Below are 17,896 nucleotides of genomic sequence, written 5' to 3' on the forward strand. Positions count from 1 at the left end.
TTAATAATGATCTGTTCTCTCTAGAAGTATGGTAATTAGAAATCTGGCTCAATAACTCTTTAATGTCATCACTGGTTTGTGACAGAAAACCATGACTCTGGCATTAAGAATGGCACTTCCTCATTTGCTATGGGACAAGGCAGCTAAGACAGGTGTTTGTTCTGGAGTTGAAGAAGGAGCTATGCCATAGCTTTCTTTTATGATGTAGTTTTAGGTTGAAATCTGAGCTGTCTAGAGACAATTTCAACCCTGATCATCACAGAGCTGTTAAAAATACAGATTTTATAAAAGCTTGATAACAGTAGATTTATGCTAGGCTTTCACATTTTGGTTCATGGACAAGCTGATGATAGATGGGGGAAAAAAGCTACAAAAATTTACCGTGTTCCAAAATGCTTCCTAAAGTGTGTTAAGAGGTAAGCTAAAAAAAAAAAAAAAAAAAAAAAAAAAGAAGTGTTCCATACTCAACAAAACTCTAGGATAGTTGTTTAAAAAAGTGAAAGAGGTTTCTTTATTACAAAATCTCAGTCTTTATTTGTTTTTAATGTTTATAAATAAATAATGTTAATAAATAAATTATTTTGAGAGAGAGAGAGTGAGCGAGCACATGTGAGCCAGGAAGGGGCATAGAGAGAGAGGGAGAGAAAGAATACCAAGCAGGCCCCGTGCTGTCAGCACAGAACCAGATGCAGGGCTCAAACCCGCGAACTGTGAGATCATGACCGAAATCAAGAGTCTAAATTTAAACCGAGTGAGCCACCTAGGCACCCCAAGATCTCAGTCTTTAATACAACAATGTGACAGGGACCCAGTTTTCAGTCTTACCCTAACTCATTTGGCGGGCTCCCTATTTCCTGTGTGAATGTATGTTGTTTTTCAGACACCCAGGGTCCACTTTTTGTTCTCAAATCTGGTGGGGTTGTGATAACGGGTCCCTCCCTACCCCAGCTACAAGTTAGGACAACTGGAAGCTGGAATCTGAACCGGGAGTATCAAAGGACAATAGATTGGGGTCCACCCAAACAGCACTGAAAGACATCCTATCATGATATTTCTGCCCCGATGTGATCCTGTTATCACGGTGTCTGTGCCCTTTGGGAACTAACTACTCTAACGCTTGCAGGTTTCCAAGCCTGGTTGTATGTATTGGCTGCCCATAGATTCTTAGCACGGTTATCTTCCCATCAAATACCTTTTTGCTTAAATTCATTGGAGTAGTTTTTTGTCACTTTGCAATGAAAAGATCCACACTTTTTCTTTCTTTCTTTAGCTTATCTCTTATAATTTCACTAAATTGAAACAGAGACAATGTCTATTTATTGACAACTGAAAGCCCTACACCAATTACATTGCTTAACACATTCTAAGAGTTCAAAAAACATTCTTGAACAAATGACTAGCTTTTCAAAGAACGGCTTTTGGGAAGTATTGTTTTAAGCTATTTTCTCTATGAGGGAAAAGATCATATATAACGGTACCCAACAGAGAAATACCTATTTTCTCTTCTAGTAACAGAGTATACTGGAATACACATTTGTGTTGAGTTTTGATCACTGTCTAACAAACCATGGAGTCGTCCAATATTTTAGATAAATAAAGGCTTTTTAATTTAAAAAATCTATACTTTAAATCAATCTTAAGGAGTCACTTAGGGGGAAAAACACCCTCTCTGAACTAGACATTTTAGTAGATATTTGACATATATTTTCTTAGTTCCTCAGTATCCATGTATCAGTCAGCAATATTTATTGAGCCCCTAGTATGTGACTGGCATTGTGCTAGTGGGTAGGACTACCTATCACAAACAAGACAGACCCAGCTTGAGTAGTAAGAAACCTTACATAGTCACACAGACGGTGACTTAGTGGCATAAAGATTTTTGTTTTCTGTGTAATTGCAGTTATATTCTTTGTTCTATTTAACCATTTTAAATAAATACCTTGTATTTATTCCAAACAGTTAATCTAATCAACAGATGGGTTCAAATACTTTTTTAATTTATTTTGAGAGGGAGAGAGAGAGAGAGTGAGCGGGCACACAAGTTGGATAGGGGCAGAGAGAAAGGGGAGAGAGAAAGAATCCCAAGCAGGGTTCACACCATCAGCACAGAGCCCGATGTGTGGCTCAAACCCATGAACTATGAGATCATGACCTGAGCCATAACCAGTAATTGGACGCTTAATGGACTGAGCCACCCAGGAGCTCCTAGATGGTTTTAAAATTTTAAGTGCATTCAACTTAATAACAAATATTTTATGAATCTTAAAGAAGTGTTTATTGATACCAGTCATAGTATTTTGGGTTCAAACATGCTTTCACATTTATTCTTCTGGTATGAAACCACACCCCATGAAAAATACCAAATGCATGTGAAAAATTCTAGAGAATAGCACTGCACCTAGTGTTTGTAGTCTGTCGTTTGTCATTCTTCCTCCTGCTTCTATCTTGGGGTCCAAGACTGCTAGATAAGTAGGCCTCCAGTGCCCTAGAGTCCGGGAATGATGGACTGGAAGCCAGAGAGTCAGGCCCCAAGGTATGGGGCAGTGGTAGCAAACAGCCCCATAAAACCTGTGGGTCTGAAAGTGAAAAAATTGCCGAACCTCAAAAATTGTTTTGAGGCTAATGGAAATGTTAAGGACACCTACAAGTAGATCAAGGCACTGTTCCTAGCTCAAGTGTAGAACACAAACCTGCCAGAGAGGAGGCTTAACCATTCTGTGAAATTGCATCTTTGTGGTAGTTTAATTTTTTTTTTTTTAACGTTTATTTATTTTTGAGACAGAGAGAGACAGAGCATGAACAGAGGGGCAGAGAGAGAGGGAGACACAGAATCGGAAGCAGACTCCAGGCTCTGAGCCATCAGCTCAGAGCCCGACGCAGGGCTCGAACTCACAGACCGTGAGATCATGACCTGAGCCGAAGTCAGACACTTAACCGACCAAGCCACCCAGGCGCCCCTCTTTGTGGTAGTTTAAACACTGAACTTTAAACAAAGCACAATTTACCCCAATTTAGTTTCATTTTTCTTATACCTGATGGCTTAACTCTGCATCGGACCAAGGTTTTCATTGCAAAAGTGGAATATGGAATATTTTTACCTATTAAAGTTGTCCACTTTAAGTGTGTGCTGTAAGCATGTTATACATAGGAATGACATCAATGACCCGCAAGTGGCACAAGAGTGGGCTGAGCCCTTAAGTTTAACAGAGGTTGTTGTCTGTTTACGGTGTTAATGCTGAATTAGCTGTAACCAAAATACCCTTCCTCATTTCTCAGGTTCAGGGCTCCCATCCAACCTTAAAGTTACCGTGAAGTCTTTCCCAACATTACCATAAAGCCATAGAGGGGTGGCTAGGAATAGTGGCAATGTGAACTTTTCAAGTCAGTAGTGTCAGGGAAGCAGAGGGACAGCGCTCTGTTCCCGCCAGTTGCTCTCCAGCCATGGGAAGGGATTCTGGGAGCAGGTAGGTTGAGTTCTCGGGTATCGGTCACCACAGCTTCGGGCGCAGGCCGACTGTAGTTCTGACCCAGCGGCCCACAGCGCAGGTGCCAAAGAGCACGAAGTCGGGCTGCGCAGAGGAGGGGGACTTCCGGGGAGAGCGGGAGCGCGCGCTGGCTCGCCGTCGGGAGCGGGGGTGGGGGGTGGGGAAAGCGCGGCGTGCGCGCCTCCTCAGCGGCTGGTGTGGGAGGAGGGGAGCGTGCGCGCGGGCTGGCCGGCGCAGAGGGAGGGCGCGGGCGTGCGCGCTGGCTCGCTTGAGGCGGGAGGGGGCGGAGCCGCATCACGGTCTGAACCCGCCCCGGGGTCCGCCAAGGTGCGTCTCCAGGCAGACGCGGCCGCCTGGGGCAGAGCTAGCCGGGACGCGCCACCTGCGGTGCTGGCTGCTGCTTTTTATTTACTAGCAAACACTGTTTCCCCGCGGGAGAGGGAGAGTCCGGGAGCGCGCGGGCACACACACACACACACACACACACACACGCTCACTCACTGAACACACGCGCTCGCGCACACACATATACATATACGCTAGCGCTCTTGTCTTCACAACTGCATCCCCAAACCGACAGTGCGAAGCTACTGCGGTTTCCCTTAACCTCAGCATCGTGGGGGAGAAGCAGAGCCGTTGTGCATCAGGGAGCGCCCGGTGCCTGCGCTGCCGACTCGGGTACATACATAACCCAGCAGACCGCTCACCCCATCGGGTAAGCCAGTCTCTCCTTGTAACCTGTTCGGGGTAGGTGCCTGTGGCCCGGAGGGAGGGGGTGGGAGGCCGCTGGTGCGCCAGTGGGGGCGAGACAGGAGTTAAAATTTCAGGGGTATGCGGCCGGTGCAGCTCTACCAGCGTCGTCTAGCGGGAGCAATTACTACTCCCGTTACTTATTCTACCAACCGTGGAGTTGCTCCCCCGCCTTCTCCCCTTCCCCCAGCCCGAGACGTACTGTGCTCTTTGGTTGCCAAGGAGACTTGCTTAAACATCAGCCTTGGGCCGTCTATTGAAAGAAGTAGTTTTTTAAAAAATGATGTTGTTATTTATTACGTTCAAAAAAAAAAAATACACGCTGAGGGCCATGTGGTGATTTGGCAACCGTTAATATGTATTCTGGGCATGGTTTCATTCAACTTCAAGGAAAGCGGTAATGCGCTATATGGTATGCTTCAAAACGGATTCGTCAGACGGGGTTTTCAACGGATTGTGTCTTGAATCATAAAGTACTCCAATTTTGGAGATCTTATAAAGAACAATGAGTCCAGTGAAAATCCCCTTTCCCTTCTAATTCCACATTATATCCTGCAGTTCACTCAGGCATGATTATCTTCATATTAAAAGTGAAAGAGGAATTAATTGTGGTTCCTCACACAAGGGTGATCTATTGCAAATGGACCAGAACAGGAATACATAAGTGAATTCCTAATGTAAGGAGAGAGCATTCACGACAGAAATCTTTGCTAACATTTCTGTGGGCACTGCAACATTATTTAAGTGCAGTTGTCTGCACCTCTGCCCATTTGTGAGAAGATTCTGTTTAATTTCAAGGCTCTTATGTTTTTGTTTTGTTTTGGTTTGGTTTTTTTTTACATATATCTATATGTTGATAGATATAGGTGTAGAATTTGTGCCATGGCTTATTACTGCAGATTCTAAGGTTTTGGAGCTTCTATTGAAATGTTGAGAGGAGGGAGGCACAGAGAGAGCCTCATAGATCCTTTTGTGTTTTTTGTTTTGTTTTGTTTTGTTTTCCTGTTGGACCAGATCATTTACCAGAGCACTGGGTGAGGCCCAGGGAGGAGATCAATGCTCATATCTCACAGGAACCCCTAATGATGGGGCTGTGAGTTTTACTTTGAGGCCTCAGGTGCCTAGTGGGTGAACTTACAACAGCCCTTGAAGGGATCAGCAATCCAGTAATTACACTTTGCACTAATTTCACACCTTCATTACAAACAGAAAGGACCTAGTAAAGATCCACTGACATTCGGTAATACATTTCGTTTTTCTTTGATGTTTGTTCATCTTCTTACCTTTTATTAAATGAGGCAAGGAAATATATCAAATTCTTTTTATTTAGATATTAAACTGTGTCATACAGAGTAGCAATATGAGGAACAAGGAAGCCAGTAACAGCTGAGGTAAATAGAGGGGATTTATACAAGTGACAGGGGACTGGGAAATGAATAAAGATGACAAATATTTTATATTACAGTTTACGAAGTACTTTTCCACTCTTCTTTTTTATTCCCCACAACAACCTGATGAGGTCAAGGGATTAGCTTCAGGTTAAACCGGAAGGGACCCAAGACTCAGAGCTTGTGGAAGGTCACAGAGCTAGTGAATGGGGAAGCCCTTTTTGGATCCAGGCTCTTTGCTTTAAAAAAAAAAAAACCCTGGGTCTGCATTTCCAGTGCACAGGTAAGATAAAGGAGTGGAGCAGGCCCAGTGGTCCTGCCATGTGGGAGGAGGGGTTGTGGATTGTGGCCTGTGGAACATGAAAACCATTATTAAAAGGGCAGCTCCAACGTGCCTGTAGCTGATTGTTGCCACCCTGGCTGTAAAACAAGGGAATCAGAAGCTTACATGTTTTTATGTGAAGTGTCCTTAATTTTATAAACTGTAAGGACCACACTAAAAATGTATTTGGGCCGCATGTGGCCTGTGGGCTGCCAGTTGCAATCTATAGCTACTGAGCTCTCATTCAGTTCTTAACTATTTTTCTCTTACAGAATACTGATGTGAGCAAATATGTCCATCACTGTAAGAGTGATTAGGAGTTTTCTGGTTTTGATAGTAAGTCTAAAAAATGTGCCATATCCTTTCTTCAATAAACAGGTCCAAGTTTGTTTTTTAGAGTTCCTCGGTCTCTCTCTTATACCTCAGAGAAAATAAAAGAAAATGAAATGCTCCAAAAGAGGATTTTTTCTTAAACTGGTGAAACAAAAGCATTTATAATTTAAAACTTCTTGTGTTCCTGGGTTAATTTTTTTTTTCTGGGCACATACAATAAAGTATAGAAAAAGTAGATCAGGTACCTGACATTGTAGGTAGAGGTAGAATAAAAAGTTGGTCGGAAAAAGGAGCATCCTGGGGCACCTGGGTGGCTCAGTTGGTTAAGCATCCAACTTCAGCTCAGGTCATGATCTTGTGGTTTGTGAGTTCCAGCCGCACATCGGCCTCTGTGCTGACAGCTTAGAGCCTAGAGCCTGCTTCAGAGTCTGTCTCCCCCTGTCTCTGCCCCTCTTTCGCTTAAGCTTTGTCTCTCTCTCTCTCTCTCTCTCTCTCTCTCTCTCTCTCTCTCTCTCAGATGTAAATAAACATTAAAAAAGAAAAAAAGAAAAGAAAAAGGAGCATCCTGAGCCTTTCAGTGAAAACCTGTTATTAAGGCTTTAGGTAATTTGCTAAAAACCCACCACAGAATGCTGCAGTATTCCAAAGGGGGGGAGGTGGGGGTGGAATACCATAAACGGGAACTCCCAAAGGATATTCACTCCTAGCACACTGACATAAAAAATATTGTTTACTTCTTAAGTAACAGCATCTTATAATAAAGCAAATACCTTTTGAAAAGCTGCCATTTTCTTATGTTTCTACTGATACTACAGAGATGTCAGTGGATTTCACTGAAGCAGACCTGGTGGGGTCAGAAAGTAGTTATTTATCTCATTTCTTTTGTGGATCCAAAAAGATGTAGTTAAAAAAAAAAAAAAAAAAAGCCAAGATTTGAACAGTGGCTTCTAACAGTTCTCTTATTTTAAAATCTCCCTCTAGAAGGATGCTTAATAGGAAATGCATTTTCAGTTTTCAATTCCTGGAAGTTATGTTGCACCTCTAGTAAAGAGCTATGGAAATGTTGGTTAATACTAACATAACTAAGTCTTAGCTTGGCCCTGTGGGGAGAACAGCTCTGCCCTCAAGGATTCAGAGCAAACAAACTTACTGTTCCTGGTAGCTTCCACTTTTACGGCTTCTTTCATGTTTTCCGTGTTTGGAAGACTACTATCTATATTGTCTCCCTAACGTCCTTGTAAAGTAGGGATTTTATTTCCATTGTATAGATAGAGAATCAGAGACTGTGGGAAGTTAAACCAGACCCATGAAAGACAGCTTCCAACCTCAGTAGCCCTCCTCACTTCACACCTCTCCTTCTCTGCTGATTACCTAAGGGAAGTTATAGACATGTACATAATTGTGATTTTCAGGCAGTTGTGTGTTAAATGCTAAGATACAGATACCAGATTCCGTAGAAGCCCAGATACAGGAAAAAAATGAAAAAGTACTCTGATTGTAGAGGTCAGATTATTCCTGTGTAGGAGGAGGATTAGTGCTGAACCTTGATGGCTGGGTCTGATTCTAGTAAATGAAGATCCCGTCAGCGATGGAAAGGAAGAGACAGTCAGTTGGAAATGTGAGTTGAGAGGATGATGCTCATGATATCTAATATTGATGAGCTCATCATTGTTGCTGAAGGGATGACACAAGCTGTGTGGTCAGAAATATGGTCTCCAAGATGGAGTGCAGCAAGAACATGGAAGTAGGGGTATGTGGCAGGGGGTGGAGGAAGACAGGGTGGTGAAGGAGACTAGCAGAGAGTTGTAGACATGGGTGAGAATCTGGAGACGATAGTACTGATTCTTCTTAAAGACTGACATAGGGCAAGGGACGAACCAAGTATTAAATTCTCTATGCAGAGTCCGGTAAACAGTAAATACTCATTAACTATTATGGTGTGCCTGTATTCTTAAAAAAAAATTTTTTTAAATTTTATTCTAGAGAGGGGGAACACAAGCAGGGGAGAGGGACAAAGGGAGAGAGAGAAAGACAGAGAGAATCCCAAGCAGGCCTCTCGCTTAGCACAGAGCCTGACGCCGGCTAGATACCCTGGGATTGTGACCTGAGCCAAAATCAAGGGTTGGTCACTCAACTGACTGAGCCACCCAGGTGCCCCAGTGTGTCCATATTTGTAACATCCAGCATCTGGCACCTGACTTCCTCTCATGATACCGCTTTTATGTAGAAAGAAAGTGTACAGATATTTTACATGAATTCATTTGGAGTTGGACAACTATCTGGAGTTTCAAGTATGGGCAGGAGATTGTGCAAATTAGATGAGAGAAGACCATGTCAGTGGAGACATTTTCTCTTAGCAGGGCCATAGATTTAGAGGTCAGGGAGGCTCTTGCAGATGCAGATTGTGATGTTGGATACACCTTTGATGAAGTCTCATATCTATGGGGCAAGTGAGGAGAAATTTAAGCTGCTTGCTAGCTCTTCGAAAATAGACACTCAAACCCAGGGTGACAAATAAATGTACTCTGTTCTTGGTCTTGCTTAGGTCAGTATTTTTGTTACCTGAATGAAGATATGAAAAAAAAATGTGACAAGCAAGCAGAAAGATTTGGATTCAAGTACTAGATCTGCACTGAGTGGGTAGGATGGTGGGCACAAGGTAACGGGAGGAAATAAAATAGAAACGTGTCATAGCTGGCCAGAGTCTAGCACTGAGGACACTTGGCACGATAGGAGTTTGCTTTAAAGTTGGGGGATTTAACTCCCACCAAGTATGATGATTTGCTCTTCACGGATATATGTGGAAAGTAATGGACACTATTCAGAGCCAATGATGTGAGGAGTCCCCCTTTCTTATTTAGCCTTTTGGTGACAGTGACCGTAGACCAGTGGAGAGAATCTCTGTGTTAGGTAGTACCTTACTCCCCTTTCCTTGCCCTTATATAACTGGCTGATGTTATTTTGGAATTTCTTCCAGAGTGGAGACTAGAATTTGTGAATTTACCTTAGAACGTCTTACTTCCCCTCTTACTGGGGATTAATAGATGGAATTTCTTTTGTTCACCATCTCCTGGTCCTGTCACGTCTGCGTCTAAGTGGGGTCCTTCAATTCCCATCGCCTTCTTGCTGAGATCTTTCCTAGGCTGAGGAAGTGCTGAACTTCATGAGTTTTTTTTTGTTGTTGTTGTTCTTGCCTTGTTTCAGATGCACACTGCAATGCATTAATGCATTTAATTGAATTCGATTTAGACATACAGCACAATAAACTTTGGTGAGATTTTTAAAAGAACTATATGTAAAAACGGTTTTGTAAACTTGCTTTGGAGTCAGATTGGTTCCGCATAAAGTGAAACCACAGAAAGCTGTAAGTTTGTCTAAATTAGTTCTGTAAGGTTGAAATTACCGACCTGATAAGATGATTTTTAAATGAAGAAGGAAAATCTTTGGCAGTTTTCTTAGACTCTTGACTTTCTCCTACATGTTTATTTGAGGCATAATATATTCCTCTCTTCATGCCAGATGAGCCAGTTCCAGCTACTTAGAAACAGGGCTCCAGGGCTCCCCCACTCCCCACCACCGCTTCCTCCCCCAAACCCCACAACCGGTTTGGCATACAGGATATGGATCGAATAACTAGTCCCATCCTGGCTGAGTGCTTCAGTGGGAACACATTCAGTGCTAATGGGACAGACTCCAGGAGCAGTGGAGGAGGCATTTTGCAATTTTTTATGACATAAGTTCTGGTACTTCATTTAAAGCATCACTTAGAAGCCTTGTTATTTGTGAGTTCTAGTTCTTCACTTGTCTGTGCAGGGGAGCACGGCTCAGCCCGCAGGAGCCTGGGGGCCCGGATTTGAATCCTAAATCTGACACTTCCTGGCTCTGTTATCTACAGTCTGGCTACATATGCCCTCCAGGTCCCATTTTCCTCATCTGTAACATGGGACTTCTATTACCTAGACTGTAGGGCTATTCTGAGATTACATAAAATATGCATGCAGCGCAATACCTGGTGCATAATACAATCTTGGTGCTTCCTAATTCCCCCTGCCTCTCTGTACTGCCCCGCCTTTGCCTTCCCCCAAGTGAGGGTAGGATACACTTAAGTTTCATGTACCATATAAAATGTCTTAACCTGGTCTGCCAGCCTTACGGAGGAGCTAGCCTCTTAGTGTAATGGAGTTTTGAGTGAGTGGTGAGCTGCTTGGGTCGCCCCCCAAGGGAGAGAGACCTGTGTCTTGGTGTCTTTCCTGTCTGGCAAGCTATCTTCCCCTGTTTTCTACTCATCCTCGAGGCTCAGCCTGGCCACAGGAAAAAGGAGGGAGGGTCCCTTTCCTCCTGCCTCGGCATCTCACTGAGGGCTCTATAATCGGGTTTCCTCAGGGGTCCCCTTGTGCCCCCTGTGGAATTAATAATAGCATCTGGGACCTGGTCGGTACAGACCTCCTAGCCTTTCTGTGAGGTCACGGTATGGTTGCCTACATTCTTCTAGACAACTAGGGGTTTCCCTTCATGGGGAATTATGTAAATTTTATGAAAAGGTCAAGAGCTCACCAGGCTCAAAGAAAAAACTCCTCAAATTCACTTTCAACTCAGATAGGATTAAAGGCTTCCCAAAGAGCATACTTTCTAGTCAAGTCGTTTTTTTTCCTTTGTTCTCTGTACCACTATCCGCCCTTCCCCCAACTCCCACCAAGCAACAACTCCTCCTCACAAACGGTAATTTTTCTACTTTTTCACATCATCTAGTTCTCTGACTACCTAGGGGTACAGGTGAGGTCAGCGTGTCCGGACTTTTTTCAGGGACACCCCCATAGCTCGTGGTCTTGGGGGTAGTCCAGACAGCAGTGGGACCTTCAAGCAGTGCATTGCCCTGGTAACTTTTGTGGCAGTGATAACAAAAGTCACTTAGGAGAAGGTAACCTGAACAGTAAACTTTAGGAATCCATATACCAAGCTAAATTTTGATTTTATCCTATCATCAATCACAAAGCACATCTTTTCAGAAAACACTATTTCATGTGCTACGTGTGCTCTGGTGTGTTATGTATGGATGTACTTATTTCAGTGTTTGTTTAACTGTGTTGCAATTTAATAATTAAGATGCATTTTTAGGAATTGGTGAGTAATATTAATTCACATACCTAAAATAAAAAAGGCTTAGGGAATTGCTAATGCTAAATTTGTGATCGATTGTCGAGGATAGAATATCCTTTACCCGTTTCTTTGATCACTGTGGGTCTGGAAGAGAACATAGTAAAACTAAATTCAAAAAGGTTTGATGGGAAGTGGGTATTAATTACAGTGAAGTGTGGATTCTACAATGAAAAATACAGTAACCAAGATGGTATCAGTGCCAGATCTTGTGTTTGCATTGAATTCATAAACCAGCAAAGTTAGAAAATTATATTACTGAGAAAAACATGTCTTCTTTAAATATGAAGATATTTTCAACCACTCCCCAAGCAATAGCTATGGTTATTACTTTAGAAATTTAGGTTCATAATTGAGGTAGATATCTGAATGGAAGAGATTTATTTTGGTAGAGTCCCTCTTTGACTTGCTTCCTCATCTGCTCTGTTTGACATTCCCCGAAAGGAGACATTTTTTTAATGCTGTCTGTGACAGGCAGTAGTGTAGATATAATCCAATAACCCTTCGGCTTCGAAGAGTCACTAGTCTTTCCCAGACTGATGATGTCCACGAGCTGATATGGCTGATTGGTTTTTCAAGAATTCAAAGCCTAAAGAAATATGGAATGAAAGTTTTGGTTCTTTCTTCTATGAAAACATTAATTACCTACAATCTGATTTAATTTGGGCATAGCTTATCTTCTTTGGCTTTGGGTCAAAGCTATTTATCATTTCTTGAAGGTATTTAATATCATCTACAGATAGAGTTTCCTAATTGATCAAACGTCATTTGAGAAACTCATGCACAGCCCCTTAGGCCTTTCTACACAGCATTTAATTAGACTTTTTATTGAAATCCTAATTTGTGAATCTTAGTGTCATCTGTAGGGTTTTATGATAAATTTCCCTTCTCTGACCTTGTAATCTTTTACAAAGTTGTCCATTTTTGATTTCTGTGTTTCATGGTGTTCAATTAGTGTTGCTCACATTGTGTTGATTGCTTTAAATGAAATATTAATATATATGATGTATGTAACTGTCAGTGGGTTTGCAGATGTGGGTGAAATTCTTTGGCCAGCATATTCTCTCCTGGCTCTAACGGTGTGGTCAGCATGGAATTAGGATAGGAGGCGTTAGTTACGTGGTTTAACTATGTGGTACCAAAAGCACTACCTATTGTCTGTGAAATTGAGGATGTTCTTCACCTCTGGACCTAATGGGGCATAAAATTCCCAGAACCTCTAACTATGTGCCTTGATTCGTGTATTTTTCTTTTTGGTCACTGTGTTATTAGAGTTCTTCTGCTTCCTCTGTATTCACCTCTTTTTGAAAAACCATATCCTATGATTGCTTCAGAATTTTATTGCCATCATTCTTTGTTCATATGTGAACTTTCAGTGCTTCAATCAGCAGCTGTTAGTTACTGTTCCTTTTTTTTGATTAATAGATAGAGGAAAGGATGTAAGAGGACCTCTTGTATCTCAATATTAAGTGAGCCTACCTAATGGATTGGACGCACTGTTAACCAAGATACGTAGGAAGCTTGATCTCACTGACTCAGGAGCTTTCTTTTAGGATCAGGTGCCTCTCCTTACCTGGAGCCTCATGGTTGACCTCAGGGATGGGAGTGTATTGACAGTTTCAGGAGAGGGTCTTTCTCTGTGATGGCACGGTACCCCCCAGTATCTCAGCCCGGAAGGAGGATCGTCTCATGGAAGTCGGCCGCAATTCTCTCCCTGGCCAACTTCCAGGCTTCCTACATGGCAGTGCCAGAGTTGATAAGGCCTTTTCTCAAGGCTGTTCTCACAGAACAGAACAGAAAATCCCTCACTGGTAGTATTTCTGTGGAGTGAGGTGACGGTGATGCTGGGGGCAGGCACAATGACATGGTTTGGAAGAGCAAGGGGACTCAGAGTCAGATGCCTTGAGTTTTCAGTTCTGCCTGGGCAGTCTTGATCTCAGAAGTCTGTATCTCCTTCTGTATACACTGGGATAGCATTAATAATCATGAGAACAAAATAATGTATTTTTTAAATGCTCTGTTTATGTTAAAAATGCTCCGGTAGTGCTTTTGAGTGGTCATTCTGGAATGTTGCTTTAGAAAATGATACATTCTGGGATCTTTCTTTAGAATATTATGTATTATCACTGTTCTACAAATGAGTCTAGCCCAGAGGTTTGCAACGGGGCCAATCCTCAGAATGACCTAGAATTGTTTTAAAAATGTAGATTCCTGGAGCCTCCTTGTTTATTGTGTTTGAGTCTGCATTGGTGCTGAGCAAGTGCATATTAAAAAACTTTCCCTGAGTGATTCTCAACGGTAGGTCTAATTTGGGAGCTGCAAGCCTAGAGCACAGTGGCCTGCTCACACTCTTTTTCTTATTCCTACCTCCCTAGAATTATCCATGCCACCTGGATCTGGGCCTCAGCTTTCTTGTCATCCACACTCAAAATAGCAAGTCAGATCAGTTCTGAGGTCACATAGCTCTCTGGATACTCAATGAACCTTGAAGCAGTGCAGGCAATTCTTTACTAAACAAGTGCCCCGTCTTGATAGAAGTCACAATGTGTGATTAATATCTTCCCTGCTAAAATAGAGAAGTTATAACTTTCCACTTGGATTTGTGTACAACTAATCAGGTGTATTGCTGTGGAGAGCATCTTTATAAATGTCCTCATTATAATGTCCAACATCGAAGTTGTTAGATGGATTTAAAAAATGTACATGCCTGTATAAGATAAAGTCCTATGCTTTTAGTTTATACCTTTTTAGACTGAGACCATTGATGGTGATTACCCGGAATTATATGAGCCAAATGGAGAATGCTGTTTCTCATGTGCATGAAATTTTATGAGTCATTGATCTCATAGGTCAGTAGTGAACTGCAGCAGAATAGTGTAAGGTCTTTACGGCAGGATTTTGGGAGCAGAGAAGTTACAGTTTTGAATTGTCATTCGCTCTTTATTTTTGGGAGGGTTCAGAAGGTGCTGTGCAGGTTTTTAATAGGCTTTTAAATGTAATTTCTGTTCTTAGGGACTGAAATAGGCTGAAATAGTATGACTGTGTATCTTTTGTGCCTCAGGGGAAGGAATTTTGTGACCTTCTTAACTATCATGAACTTAAAGCATCAAAATATTTCTATTATCAGGAATTTGGGGAAGATAGGCAAACTGTTTAAGCACCCATATATAGATAAGGAAATGAAACTTGCCATTAGACAGCTTATGGAATTATAAATTAATTTTAGACATCTATGAAAGTGATCAGGGTTTTGCATGGTGAGAATGTTGCCTAATTACAAGTTTAAGAGAAGTCATTTTGAGGTGTGTCAGTGTATAAATGAAAGGCACATACCATACTTATATATTTGCTCCTCCTAATTTAATTAATCATCAGTAAAGCTCTTTGGTGGTTTCTCTGACACTGAGTTAGGATAAACCAGCTTAATCCCTATTGCAGGAAAGTACCCCCCCCCCCCGCCCCCGCCGGAAAGTTTTTAATACAAATATTTTTGAGTTGAAGAAAAAGATTTTTTGACCTAAAGAATGACCATTTCAGAATTGGAATTGTTGTATTGAGCTGCCTTCTAGAAAACCAGGTAAAATGCTTCGTTTACAACTTTGCCCAAAACAGGGTTAGGGTATATGTTTCTGCCTCTTATGTCAAGGACAGGAGAGAGAGAGAGAGAGAGAAAGAGAGAGAGAGAGAGAGAGAGAGAGAGAGAATGAGAGAGAATCAAGGAGAGGGAGAGAGAGAGAGAGAATGAGAGAGGGGGTAAGAGAAAGGAGAGGGGTGAAGATAACTGTAAAATTCATTTACCATCAGTCAGTTTTGAGACTGCAGCCTCATTAGGTGGTTAGCATTTGGCCATTCTGCCAAAATCATCTTTTTGGCCATCTGTGCCAAATTATAGGAAGTAATGGCCTTGGGCACAGCTGCTGAGTCTAATTTGTATTTCTAACTCACGTATTAATGATAATGATCACATAGAGAAGTCTGGTGGCCAAATGTTCAGAATAAATGGAGAGAATGAAACACACACATAAATTTAGAAGTGCAAGAAGGAAAAATTGCATTTCATGAAATGAGAGTATTACTTAAATCTCTAGATAGGAATCCAACCTTTCCTACCTTCATCTCTCTATAGTAGCTTTCTTCTAAGGAGAAATAACTCACCAGAGAGATTGACCTTGAATTTTGGCACTTCTTTGTGATGCTTCATGAATTTTGCTCTAACGTTGATATTTTTATAGGAGGTGGATTTCGTTCAAGTATCCCGACATCCTTCGATTAGTGCTTTTTCCAGCTCAGCTGGATCCTTTAGGAAGAATTGCTCAGGGATGAGTGACTGCCATTTGGGGTCACTGAACTTTTATTAGTTAGCTTGGACCACCAGCAGCACCTTTCCAAGCAGGTTAAGACTAATGTCATTAGAAGTATAATTGAGAAGTTATATAAGAAAAGCTGTTCAGCCATCCTCAGGATACAAGAAAGACCAAGAATTAGGATTTTAAATAAACATTTCTACGTTTTGCATGGCCAATTCATTTTTCTAAAATACTTTAACTGATGAATGTATTGGAAGGAAACTCACCCTATAGTGATGATGATCTTTAAAAGAAAGTTGTCAAAATTATGGGAAGTAATTTAGGCTTCAATAACATAGCAGAGTTTTTAAATTTGCTTTTAAATTTGCTTCTTCCAAACCTGCCTCATCCAGGGTCTCTGCATCTTTATTTGCTCAAACCCCAAACCTTGGAGCCATCCTTGGTTTCCTTCTCTGACAACTCCTATCGAAGCAGCGAGGAAGTTCTGCTTGTTCTACCTTCAGTACCCCCAAATCTGACTGTTTCTCACCACCTCACCACATCCTTGCTACCACTGTTAGCCCAGTCAGCATCACTTCTTGCTTGACTTACTGCAACAGGTTCCCAATGGGTCTCCTGTGCCTTGCACTGATTCCCCTCACTGCAGTGGCCAGAGTGATCCTTTCAACACCTGACATAGGGTGTGTTGCTCTTTTGCTCAAAACTGCAATAGCTTCCATCCCAAGAACCAATACCCTCTGCACCATCTGTCCTCCCTCTTATTCCCTGTCCTCACCTTCTATTCTTTCCTTGTCCACTCCTGCTCTAGTCTCACTGGCCTTTTCTGCTTTAGAACCTGTGCACATAGTTCATGGGTCTCTGTGCCTGGAGTGCACCTCCTCCTGGCTGTCCCCGACTCATGCCTTCACCTTCCTCAGGCCTTTGCTCAGAGGTTACCTTCCGTGTAAAGCCCTCTGTGAGCACCCTATTTTAAAACTGCCAGCTACCCACCAGCCCCTGCCCCACTCTCAATTCTCCATGTCCTGTATTACTGTTCTTCCACAGCTCTTACTGCTTTTGAAGAATAGTTTTACCGAGGGATAATTTGTACACCATAGAGTTAGCCCACTGTATTGAAGTACAGTTTCAATAATTTTTAGTAAAAGTATATAGAGTTGTACAGCCATTAACACAATCCATGTTTAGAACATTTCCATCACCCCGGTAAGTTCCTTCGCGTTACCGAACACAAAGGTCTGCTGCTTGGGGCACGTCAGCTAGTAGACAGCCTGAGTCTCTTGGTTTGAGCAAAAAGTATTTGCAGCAAGTAAGGAGATAGTTCTCAAAGAACTGTCTTCTTTTGGGGTTAGTGCAAGAAGCTTTTACTCAGTGTTCTAGGGGAAGGAAGCTTGCTGCATGAAGGAATTTATACATATTTTGTTACTGAGGCACTTCTATTCAGCTGCTCATGCCTAGCATGTCAACATGCCAGGGCATACGTTGTATGCTCATAGAAAAAAGAAAACCCCACCCATTGGAGATCTTAGTGTTAGAATGAGCTAAAGGTAACTTCAGGGCAACTCAGGGGGCATCTGCACATGTCCTCAGCTCCAATCTGGCTCTAGCTGGCACACTCAAGGGAGGTAAATGATGAAACACCTGTGTATGTGTCTCCTCGGTGAAGCTTCTCATCTTGCACAACAGACACACTCTTTGCCTGCTCTTGTCCCTTCCCACTCTTCGCCTCTGCTGATTGCTTGCAGCCCTCTGATCTGAGTAACTCCCCATTGGGTCCCAGCTAACCCTTATACCCATTTATAGTTAGGCCCAGTCCCTGGTCATCCTGGGGAGCCTCCATTCTGTGTCTGTATTTGTCTTTCTAAATACTTAAATACTGATCTTAACTCACTTTGTACCAGCAGTGCTTAGCACTCTGCTCAGCAAATGTGGGTTAAAGGAGCTGCATGTCAGTGTCAAATTAAAATATTACCATATTTCATGTGTGTCGGACTTTATTTGCAGATAACTGGTGTGCTATCTTAATATTCAGTGATCAGGGCCCCTCTGTTTCTCCTTCCTGGTATCTTAAGAGTCCTCTCTCCTTCAGATCTGGTGGCTGCTCTTGTGATTCAGATCCTCAGCACTGCAGCTTTCTTACTGGTCTCTCCGTGCCAGTTT

At 42.3% G+C, this 17,896-nt stretch overlaps 1 protein-coding gene across 15 annotated transcripts in view; it reads left to right on the plus strand.

Moving 5' to 3' along the window:
- Positions 1-276: 276 nt before the first annotated feature.
- Positions 277-17,896, plus strand: part of KLHL32 (kelch like family member 32) — a 244,189-nt gene continuing 226,569 nt past the window's right edge. For 6 of the 15 annotated variants that reach the window (XM_042939409.1, XM_042939413.1, XM_042939416.1 and 3 more), the window contains exon 1: positions 4,136-4,200. The gene's annotated coding sequence lies outside the window, so the exon portion shown is untranslated. Of the gene's footprint in view, positions 417-3,905; positions 4,201-6,850; positions 6,882-17,896 lie in introns of those variants that run through there. The other 9 variants (XM_042939404.1, XM_042939407.1, XM_042939400.1 and 6 more) reach the window with 6 other exon arrangements.

This window comes from Panthera leo, chromosome B2, assembly GCF_018350215.1.
Source record: "Panthera leo isolate Ple1 chromosome B2, P.leo_Ple1_pat1.1, whole genome shotgun sequence".
Classification (NCBI taxonomy): Eukaryota; Metazoa; Chordata; class Mammalia; order Carnivora; family Felidae; genus Panthera; species Panthera leo.